The sequence below is a fragment of the Arachis stenosperma genome, chromosome 9 (assembly GCF_014773155.1).
Source record: "Arachis stenosperma cultivar V10309 chromosome 9, arast.V10309.gnm1.PFL2, whole genome shotgun sequence".
Classification (NCBI taxonomy): domain Eukaryota; kingdom Viridiplantae; phylum Streptophyta; class Magnoliopsida; order Fabales; family Fabaceae; genus Arachis; species Arachis stenosperma.
Genome location: NC_080385.1, coordinates 135,582,715 through 135,594,479, shown reverse-complemented (window position 1 = coordinate 135,594,479; position 11,765 = coordinate 135,582,715).

Below are 11,765 nucleotides of genomic sequence, written 5' to 3'. Positions count from 1 at the left end.
CCATTTACACAATCCAAACTTAATCCTAGGGGCATCTAGCCTAGGAATTCTCATCACACCACACGGTACTTAAATGAAACTTAAACCGTACCTCTTGTAGACAAATCAATTGAGCCTCTTCTTTAGAAGTCTCCACCAACCTTAGTCCCAAGCCTCACCAAAGCTCCTCAAGCAACACCAATCTCCCAATTGTGCACCAAGATCATCAAATACACTAACATAACCAATATCACATACATACATCAACCTAGGGCTCATAAAAATCACAAATCACAAGGGTTTGAGCACTTCTTACCTCAGCCCATATGAAGTAGGGATAGAACCCACTTAGAATCCATGTTGGAGTATCCCTAAACACCCAAAATCACAAGATTTCAACACTAACTTCCCAAAAACGTGTAACAGTGGTGAAATTCGAAAACTGGGCAGAGATGAATGGAATACTCACCACAAAACTTAGATAGAAATGTAGAGGATGAGAAGAACGACGCGTGGCCGCAAACGGCTCGTCAATCGGAGCTCCGTAGCTCAAGTTATGGTGGTTTGAAGATCAAAGAGAGTTAGGTTTCCTCTCTTCTCTTCTCTCTTCTCAAATCAGCGCCCCACACTCCTCTTTTAGGGTAAAAATGAGCTGAAATGCTCATAACTAATGTTTATATATGTTGGGTCTTGGGCCCACTTAGGCCCAGTTCACTTATTTTTGTCCGTTGGTCCAATTTTGGACCAAAACCTTTAAGATTAGCGCTCTAAATCGCACTTCAAATATTTCTACCTCCCCTAATCATAATTCCTCATTTCTTAATCTTATTTACTCATAATCAATTTTCTCAGCTGTAGTACCAGACAGGTCTCAGCCAGTACTGCCGGTCAAAATTTTACTGCGCGCTTTTACGCAGAAAACTATGTCTTCCGACTCGGAAAAATTCACTGAATCCAAATATCATATTTAAATCATCAAATTCCAATTGCCAAATCTTCCAACCATATTCGCTCCTACTTAACTCATTATTTAATTAATTTCGGTTAGACCGGGTATTACACTCACCCATGCGAATTTTGTGGTTTTCAGATGCAGGACGTGTGGTTTCCTGCTGAAGCATGCTGGAGACTTCTAGATTTGCGAAGATCCTTTGTTCTCGGGGCTATGTTTTGGTTTATATGTTTTGCTTAGATACTTTTATCTCCATTAAATAATACAAACTGTGATGACTCCTCTTATGGGAGATTTTGGAGAATAGGTCTTATGTATTTGTGTCCCTTTGGGTTTCCTTTGGGGTTTTCCTTATTTTTATCATATGTATATATTGCTATGCTCGGACCGGTTATCTTCGCAGCCGGATCTTGAGTCTTGATATTCCTGTTTTTGACACTCCTTTGTATATATATAATCTCGCGTTGGTTTATCCTTGTTCGTTACGTTATCGATTGGAGTGTTGCGCTTTTGAGTTGCGATTTTTGTTTACCCCTTTTTTTACAAAGGCTCCTAGTTATAATCAATCATTCATACTACTATACGTACTAAATTTTTATTTTAGAGGTCGTAATACCTTGCCATCTCTGAATTATGACTTAAGCATAAGACTTTGTATGGTAGGGTGTTACAAAAGTAGAACGCAATGGCGGCAACTCCCTCAACAGCGACGACAACATGCAGCTCGGCGATGGTGACCAGGCATCGGCGACGGTGACCCCCCCACGACAACAGTAGGCTTGACGGCGACGCGACTCCAACGGCGGCGACAGACCAAACTTCGACACGGCAGCTCCTTCGCGATCTTCCTCTCTCTTCAGGAGCGGTAGCGGCAACGACGTGGGGCTTCAACAGTAAGGCGTGGCGGCGACGGCTCCTCCTTCCAGCTTGACGACGGCGTGACGGCGGCCCACACCCTATGGGTGACGCATCTCCTCTATCTAATCTCTCCTCCATGTATGTGAATGCGTTTGTTTTGTGTGTGAATGGTTGGAAGGCAGCAAGAGTGAGGAGAGGAGGGTTGGGGGCTGCGCAGGTGAAGAGGAAAGAGAGGCGGTGAGGATAGTAAAATTAGGGTTAAGGGCAATTTAGTCATTTTACTAAAATTAGGAGTAGTAGAGTAATTGAAAACCAATTTTAATTCAACAAAATTATCTTTAAAGAAAATATTATTTAATCATAAATTTACAAATTAATTTCAATAAAATATTCTAATTAAAGGATTGGAGAATGGAGATAATATAATTAATTTTATTTGTTTATAAGAATTAAAGTATTAAATTCCAAAATCTAGATTATTTAAACCAAATCATATAAAATTTTTATTATTTTACATTTGCTAAACTTTATAATTTAAATATAGAAAATAATTCGATCATTATAAAATCGGATAAAATCTTAAATTACTTTAAACTTCATTAATCAAAATTCGCTTTAGTTATCTTTAATAAAATAATTTCTGAGATTAAAGTACTTAATGAATAAATAAATCAAAATTAGCTCTTAATAATATTTTTTTGAAATTTATAGGTCTTACATCCTACCCACCTTATAAAAATTTTCAGAAGTAGGAAATCATAGAAAAAGATTAACAAAAGTCAGTGATGACGCTTACAAGGTTTAAAAATTTATGATTAAGAACACCTTCTAGTACATTTGAATATAAAGGATGAAAAATTTAAGGAAGATCACCTCATGTTCTAAGAGAAAAGGTATACAACCCGCATTTTGAAGGGCGACAGAAATATATCAAAACTGCAATATGGCTAAAAGAAAATTAAATTGTACTTCGTTCAAACAATTTCCAAGTAGATGGCAGAATAGGTGAGGTTTGAAAACTACATAAACTTTCAAAGTTCATATTCAAACTCACCAAATTCACCTCCTGCGTCAACAAGCTATGTACTAAAAAATTAATATATTGTTATCCATGTCTAGGAGTCGCATATGACATAAAAAAAAACTCGAGTTTACTTAGAGGGATACAACTCCTAGGAAGAGCAAATCAAATGACAAGAACAACGTTCACATGAATTCAAAAGAATGAATAGAGTCACAATTTAACAGGAATGTGCAATAACAACAAAATGTTCCAGAAAGAGGGTTAATTTACATCTTTTCTAGGAGATTTGAACCATAGAACTTCAATAGGAATCGTAAGAAAAGCGAATATATCCAGCCAAAACAAATTTAGGCCGAATAAAGGACATGCACAGTTTGCAAAAGAGAAAATAACATGATTCAAGACAAATTTTACAAGATGTTAAGAGAATGACATAGAACACACTTAATTAGGACATCCATTAACAATGGACAGAACTAAGAAAATCATTTCACCTTCTTAATGGAAGATATGAGACAAACATTTTTCAAAGGAAATTTTAGAAACATAAGTGTTGCATTGTGCCAAGACAGGTTTAAGTCAAAATAAGGTATGAAAAGCTTGTTAATTTTAACTAGGAAAAATGCAAAATCTTGGAAGATACTCAAGTATATAATCAAGTAAGAATTTTCATAGAAGATTGTAGTATGGTTGGAAGAATTTAAGTTGTATTCAAACCACATAAAAACTTTCAAAATCCACATAAGAAAGTGCGTGCAAAAGTAGGGGCAATCTTGTTGAGAGTTTTAAAGAAAAGTTGTGGGAATAATCGGATAGAGAAAAATAAAAGTGAAATTCCTTTAAAAGATCCTAAGTAAGAATTCAAAAAGAAAGCTATAAGACACAAAGTATTACAACAGAGCAGATACAAATAAAATATAGAACATAGAGCAGAAGGATGAAACCACATAATTAGTTCACTATGACAATAACTCTCAGAGTTCAAAACCACTTAAAATTAAAAGGTTGTGCATGTACTTCTTAAGAGAGATATTTCAAAAGATTTAAGCAAACTTACAGGAATACATTAAAACAGAAAATAAATCAAATCAAAGCTTCTTTAGAAAGGTCTGAAACAAAATTTTCGAGAGGATTAAATAAACGGTGTAGGTTCGAGTCAATTCAAGGGTTTTCCTAGCTCATGTAAAGGAATTCAAAATTGATGACCACATTGTAAGAATAAAAAAAGAAAACTAAGAACCGATCAACTAAATTATGCGTAAGAAAATTCAAATTGCTTTTCAAGATGTAGTCAAGCAAGTGATTCCAAAATGAAGAAAAGAGAAATAAATGATACGTCAGATAACATGGCACGATTCACAGCACATCCGTTGACACCATCCAGTTAGAAAGAAATACAAAGCTCACAAGTGAGGGTAGCTAAAATCAATCATTAATGTTTCCAGAGATCTGTGAATCATTTGTGGCACCAGAATAAATCCAAGATCAAGTCAAGGAGTATAGAATTATAAAGATGGCTATTAACAATGGTAGGGGTAAATACTTCAAAAGTTTCAAGCAAGAACCGAATACAAAACCAAGCAAAGGCAATGTATGAACAGTGAGATAAGGTTGACAATTAAATCAATCACATTTCATAAATAAAATAATGAATAAGAATTTCCAAGGCAATTGATAGAAAAAGTTATCACACTAAGCACGAATAAGAATCATACTCCGAAACGGAACTAACTTCAAAGATTAGTTTCTAACGCTTCTCCAAACCCCATGATATGAGTTAACTATTACTTCTACTTTATCTATGTTAACCCATTAACTTTTCCGTACACATAACCATCAGCAGATATGTAACGGTAAGCTAACAACGTTAATCAATAGACAGTCATGTGCATAAAACTCTAATTCTTGTTACTTGGACAAGACCTACAACATGATAGACATTCAGAGAATGTAATAAAGCATGATCAGTCTATCCCCAAGGCTCTAATCAGGATGAACTGCTCTGATACCATAATGTAACACTCTCACTATCAGAATGTCATGCTTCCGGCTGCGCTACTCTGATAGCAAGAAGTGTTACGACGACTTTATATACTTAATATTAAAATAGGAGCCTTTAACTCGACACCGCATCGCTGACTTTTTTGAAAATCAGAAATAAATACTTTATCTTAAAGAAAACAAACAGGCATAGATTCATATACAAGACTTTTTACATAATAGCTTATAATATAATATACAAATAAAACATACAACTCCTATCCCTCTAACAAAATTGTAATAACAAAGACGAAGGAAGAAAAATTATCTAATTAATACGACAACATATAAACCAAACGCAGAATAACTCTTCATAATGCTTCTTCATTTGGTTCCTAAAAAGGTAAAGCTGTAGGGGGGAGAGAATTTAACCACACGGTCTCACTATGGAGTTTTAGAATTGTTCTAAAAAGATATTTAATAAGAAAACAGTTTTCAAGCTCAGTGATTATCATTGCCTTATGAATCTTTTTAAAAATCAATAGCTAATCGTTAAAAATCTTTTCAAAGAAACAATATTCAATCTTTCAGAAATCCAAACCCTTACTTTTTTATAAGAAAATCTTAATCAGGACTGATAAACCACTATTTTATAGTTTATCTTGTGCTCAATTGAGTGGTTTTTATCAAGCCTTTGCACATTTATTCATACTATTTGCATGGTTTTACAATTCCTTTCCAGAATTTGTTCTATGATTGAAAACTTGCTTCCTAGAGTCTTTAATGTGTGTATTTTAACCATCTCTTATTACCATTCGATGCCTTGATATGTGTGTTAAGTGATTTCAGAGTTTGTAGGGCAGGAATGGCTTGGAGGATGGAAACTAAGCATGCAAAAGTGGAAGGAATACAAGAACTTGAAGAAATTGCTAAGCTGTCCAGCCTAACCTCTTCGCACTCAAACGATCATAAATTGAGCTACAAAGGTCCAAATGACGCAGTTCTAGTTGCGTTGGAAAACTAACATCCAGGGCTTCGATTTAATATATAATTTGCCATAGTGAGCGTACAGCTAGGTGACGCGAATGCGTGTTCCACACAGACGCGTTGCAGTGACGAAAATCAGCGTGGCAGATTTCGCCCCCAGCGATTTCTGGGCTATTTTCGGCCCAGTTTCACGCTCAGAAAACACAGATTAAAGGCTGCAAAGTGGAGGATTGAAGGGACAACACTCATAATTCACTTTTCATAATTTATATGTAGTTTTTAGAGAGAGAGGTTGTCTCCTCTCTCTTAGGATTTAGGAATTAGGATTTCTCTTAGTTTTAGGATTTAGGATTATTTCTTCTTCATCACAGGTTCAATGTTCCTTTAATTTATTTTCTACTTTTATTTTATTACTTTAATTGATATTTATCTTTTCAATTTAGCTTATGAACCTTTCCATGTTAGATTTGAATTTATGTTTAAATGTAGTTTGAGGTATTTTAGATTTATGATTGTTTTATTCTATTTATGATGTTTTCAATTTAATTTAGAATTTTTTCTTTTGGCTTTGGTTAAGTAATTGGTGATGCATGAGTTATCAAACTCGAGGTGTTGACTAAAAATTGGAATTCCTTGCTAATTAATTTGGATTCCACTAACTCTAGCCTTTCCAAGGGAAAGATTAGGACTTGAGGAATCAAATTGATTTATCCACTTAACTTCATAGTTAGAGGTTGACCAGTGGGAGCAAAAGCCAATTCTCATCACAATTGATAAGGATAACTAGGATATGACTTCCAATTCTCATACCTTGCCAAGAGCTTTATTAGTTATTATTTTAACGACTTATTATTTTACATTACTTGTTCCTTATTTTAAAAATCCAAAAATATATCTTTTTCCATAACCAATAATAAATCATACTTCCCTGCAATTCCTTGAGAAGACGACCCGAGGTTTGAATACTTCGATTATTTATTTTTTATTGGGTTTGCTTAAGTGACAAACAAAACTTTTGTACGAAAGGATTCTCTGTTGGTTTAGAAACTATACTTACAACGCGGTTATATTTGTGAATTTCTTTACCGACAGAAATCTGATCGTCAAAATGGCACCGTTGCCGGGGAATTGCAAACGTGTGCCTTATTATTGGTTATTGTAAATATTTACTTTTTAATTGATTTTTTTCAAAAATTACAAAAAAATATTCAGATTTTTATTTTAAAATTTTTATCTTATCTTATCTTAGTTTTAAATTTCAAAATTCAAATCTTTTTCAAAAATCATATCTTTTTCAAAATCTTATCTTATCTTATTTCAAAATCAAATTTCAAAATTCAATATTTAAATTCCAAAATTCAAAATTCAAATTTCAAAATTTAAATTTAAAATTTTAAAAATCAAACCTTTTCAAAATTTAACCCTTTTTCAAATTTCTATCTTATATTGTTGTTAGCATTTCTAGTTTTAGGAGTTTATTTCATTAATTTTTATTAGTTTTTATTTCCTTTAGCTACCATGAACTCTCACAACTTTGGCTATGAGTCTGGTTACAATTATGTTGCAGGGAGAGGAGATTACAATGAGAACATGCATCAAGGATGGGACAAGCAAAGATGGAAGGAGCCACAAGGATTTGATCAACCCTCTTGGCAACAATCTCCACCAACATACTATAACCAAGAGCCCTTCCAAGAGGCATACCAAGATGACGGCTATGGTGAGCACTCTTTTGATTATCAACAACCACAACTATACGCCTATGAACCCCCTCCTCAACATAGCTTTGGACCACCATACTCACAAGCCCCTTTTCACCATTTACCTTCATATGACCCTAACCCTTATCCGCTATATCAACCACCATATGAGCCATACCTAGAACCACCACCTCAATATACACCATGTCCATATCCATCAATCCAAGAGCACTATGATCTTACTTATGATATCCAACTGGAACAAGAGTCAAAGGATTGTTTCAAGGAGACAATGGATCGACTCAATGAAACCATTCAACAACTGGGCCAAGCGATAAGTCGACAAGACTCCCGACATCTGGACACTCAAGGAACTCCCATGGCTTCATGTGGAGAATCTACTGAAGAACGCAGCATGAATGAGAAGCTAGAAACTCCGGTGGACAGTGAGCAGCATGACTTTGTATTAGAACAATTAGAGGAAGCCATAATAGTTGAAGAGGAAGAAGTGGTTGAAGACTTAGGAGATGCTGAACCTCCATGGGAAAGTCAAGTTATAGAGTCTCCTTCAAAGACGATTGAAATTGATGCTGAGGAGGGTGTACAACCTCCAAGGCATATCATAGTTGAAGACTTGGAAAAGGTTGATCAAGAGAAGGATATTCAAGAAGAAGAGGCACAACCTCCCATGCCCTTGGTGAGCAATGAAGAAGAGATTGAATTGGAAGAAAGCTACCAAGAGGACGAGGTTGATATTGAAGAAGCTTGCAAAGAGGTGGAAGTTGTCAAAGAATAGCACAAGGAAGTGGAGCTTGAAAGTTCATTAGAGACACCTCTCCCAAGGACATTACCGTCCAACACAACATTCAAGTGGGTAAAATTTTTATCCTTTACCTTTACCTTCCCACTTGAATATGGGCTACTGGAGACGGATGGTCAACTTAGAGCTCTTTGTGGCATTAAGAGTAAGAGGAAAATGGTTAGTGGTGGGCAACACAATCCTAAGTTCATTATGGTTGAAAGCTCAAAGTTTAAATGCAAAAGTTGGTGTATACCTTGATTGAATGGGTCTAGGAAGATGTTTGGATGCTTACGTGAGAATTCTAAAGCTGAATCACCCGGATGGAATCATAATAATCAACTTGAAGACGGGTGTAGAAACAATATTTGGGATCCAGGAATATATGAGGATCAATTTTGGGAGCTCAAAGCTTGTGAAGAACTCCATCAACGCTTGAGAAATTTACTTGGTATTGATAGAGATTATTGGAAGTCCAAGCATTGGTGGAAGTTTCAGGATGAGTTCAAGCACAAGCCACCATGACAAGGAGCTCGCCAAATGCCAACTTAAGGACTATAACTAAAAGTGCTAGGTGGGAGACAACCCACCATGGTATGATCATCCCTTTTTCAGCTTTAATTCTAGTCTGTTGTGTTTGTTTTTGAGTTTTGATTGGACCTGGAATCATGCATAACATTCATACTAGCATTGCATTCTGCATACTGCATTATTAAATAAAAAAAATGCACGCGACGCAAAAGTGTCGCTGACGCGTCCGCGTCACAAGTGTATTGGGAAGAAAAGAAAATTGAACAGAAAGTAACACGGGAGTGTGGCTGGAGGCGTGCCTCAGGCACGAACACGCCCACGCGAACGCGTCCCTGACGCGTCCGCGTCGTTTGCGAATCCAGCCATCCACGCGTGCGCGTGACCCCACGAAATCGACGTAAATGGGTGTATGGCAGCAAGTTGTGATGGTGTGGGGCTGGAACCATGCTAGAAGCACAAGTCCTGCCACGCGAACGCGTTCCCCGCGCGTCTGCGTCATTTTTGAAAGAAAGGCCATCCACGCGTGCGCGTCACCCACGCGCACGCGTCACCCACGCGCACGCGTCACCTAGATTTTTGGCAAATGAGTTTGAAACAGAGAGTTGTGCGAACATGAGGCTGCACTCGCGCCAATCGCACAAATCAGGCCATGCGATCGCGTCACCCACGCGGCCGCGTCACCTGATCTTATCGCACACCACGCGACCGCGTCACTCACGCGTCCGCGTCGCCTGTGCCGCACAACTTATCCAGATCAGCGCCAATTATCTTATCTTTTCTTTTCTAATCCTAATTTCTTCTATCTTTTCTTCTTTCTTCTTTCTTTCTTACTTTATCTCTTTCACTTCTCATCCCTTTTCACTTCAATTCTATTTTACTTAATTCATTTGCATATTTCATTCATTGCATTTTAATTTTGTGCATATTTTTCTTTTCTTTCCTAATCTTATTATTTTTCCATTGGTGTTACTTGTTCATATTCAACTGTTGTATCTTTTCTGGTATTATTTTGGTACTTAATGACTTATTTTACACTGTTGGGTAATATTATTTAAGTCAAGGCTAATCTTTTATGATACTTGTATTAATTGTGCATTGACATGAATTTATATTGTCTTTCATTATCCACACTCTTCCCCCATTGTTGCAAATTTTTGCACTCTTGATTTACCATGTCCTTCTACTGTTTTCTCACTTGCATGTTGTAGCTACCATGTAATTGAGACCCTCATTATTTGGCATTAACACCCATATTTTACTTGTTTTCTATCTTTATTTTTGGGTTACTTTTCTTCTTTTCCCTCTTTTTTTAGGATGGCCACCACGAAAGGAGAGAAAAAGCCTCTTAATGGGGAGACAAACAAGTTCATCTGCTCAATCTTTGGAGAAAAGCATCAGTTGAAACAATCCGTCCACTTGCACATCTTAGCATGCACCGAGGACGATGCAATCTTTAAGTGTGGGGAGGTCGATACCGACTTCCAGGGGTTAGTTACCTTCTTTTCAACACCAATATTCTATTTTCTTTGTTTGTTCATTATTGCATTTAATTGATATTTATCTTTTCAATTTAGCTTATGAACCTTTCCATGTTAGATTTGAATTTATGTTTAAACATAGTTTGAGGTATTTTAGATTTATGATTGTTTTATTTTATTTATGATGTTTTCAATTTAATTTTGAATTTTTCCTTTTGGCTTTGGTTAAATAATTGGTGACGCTTGAGTTATCAAACTCGAGGTGTTGACTGAAAATTGGAATTCCTTGCTAATTAATTTGGATTCCACTAACTCTAGCCTTTCCAAGGGAAAGATTAGGACTTGAGGAATCAAATTGATTTATCCACTTAACTTCATAGTTAAAGGTTGACCAAGTGGGAGCAAAAGCCAATTCTCATCACAATTGATAAGGATAACTAGGATAGGACTTCCAATTCTCAAACCTTGCCAAGAGCTTTATTAGTTATTATTTTAACGACTTGTTATTTTACATTACTTGTTCCTTATTTTAAAAACCCAAAAATATATCTTTTTCCATAACCAATAATAAATTATACTTTCCTGCAATTCCTTGAGAAGACGACCCGAGGTTTGAATACTTCGGTTATTTATTTTTATTGGGTTTGCTTAAGTGACAAACAAAACTTTTGTACGAAATGATTCTCTGTTGGTTTAGAAACTATACTTACAACGCGATTATATTTGTGAATTTCTTTACCGATTGAAATCCGATCGTCAGGGACCAACCACAAAACCAATCAACACAATCATCAATTCAGCACCAAAACTCATTCTCAAAAGTTGCACACCAGGACAAACACAGGCAAAACAGACAAAGAAAGCACAGGTGATGAGCGGATAATTTGTATACTTTTTGGCATTGTTTTTAGTATGTTTTTGATATAGTTTTTAATTAAAATTCACTTTTCTGGACTTTACTATGAGTTTGTGTGTTTTTCTGTGATTTCAGGTATTTTCTGGCTGAAATTGAGGGACCTGAGCAAAAATCTGATTCTGAGACTGAAAAGGACTGCAGATGCTGTTGGATTCTGACCTCCCTGCACTCGAAGTGGATTTTCTGGAGCTACAGAAGCCCAATTGGCGCGCTCTCAACGGCGTTGGAAAGTAGACATCCTGGGCTTTCCAGCAATATATAATAGTCCATACTTTGCCCAAGATTTGATGGCCCAAACCGGCGCTCAAAGTCACCTACAGAAATTCCAGCGTTAAACGCTGAAACTGGCATAAAATTTGGAGTTAAACGCCCAAACTTGCATGAGAGCTGGCGTTTAACTCCAGAAAAGGTCTCTACACGAAATTCCTTCATTGCTCAGCCCAAGCACACACCAAGTGGGCCCGGAAGTGGATTTTTATGTCATTTACTCATTTCTGTACACCTTAGGCTACTAGTTTTCTATAAGTAGGACCTTTTACTATTGTATTTTAATCTTTTGAT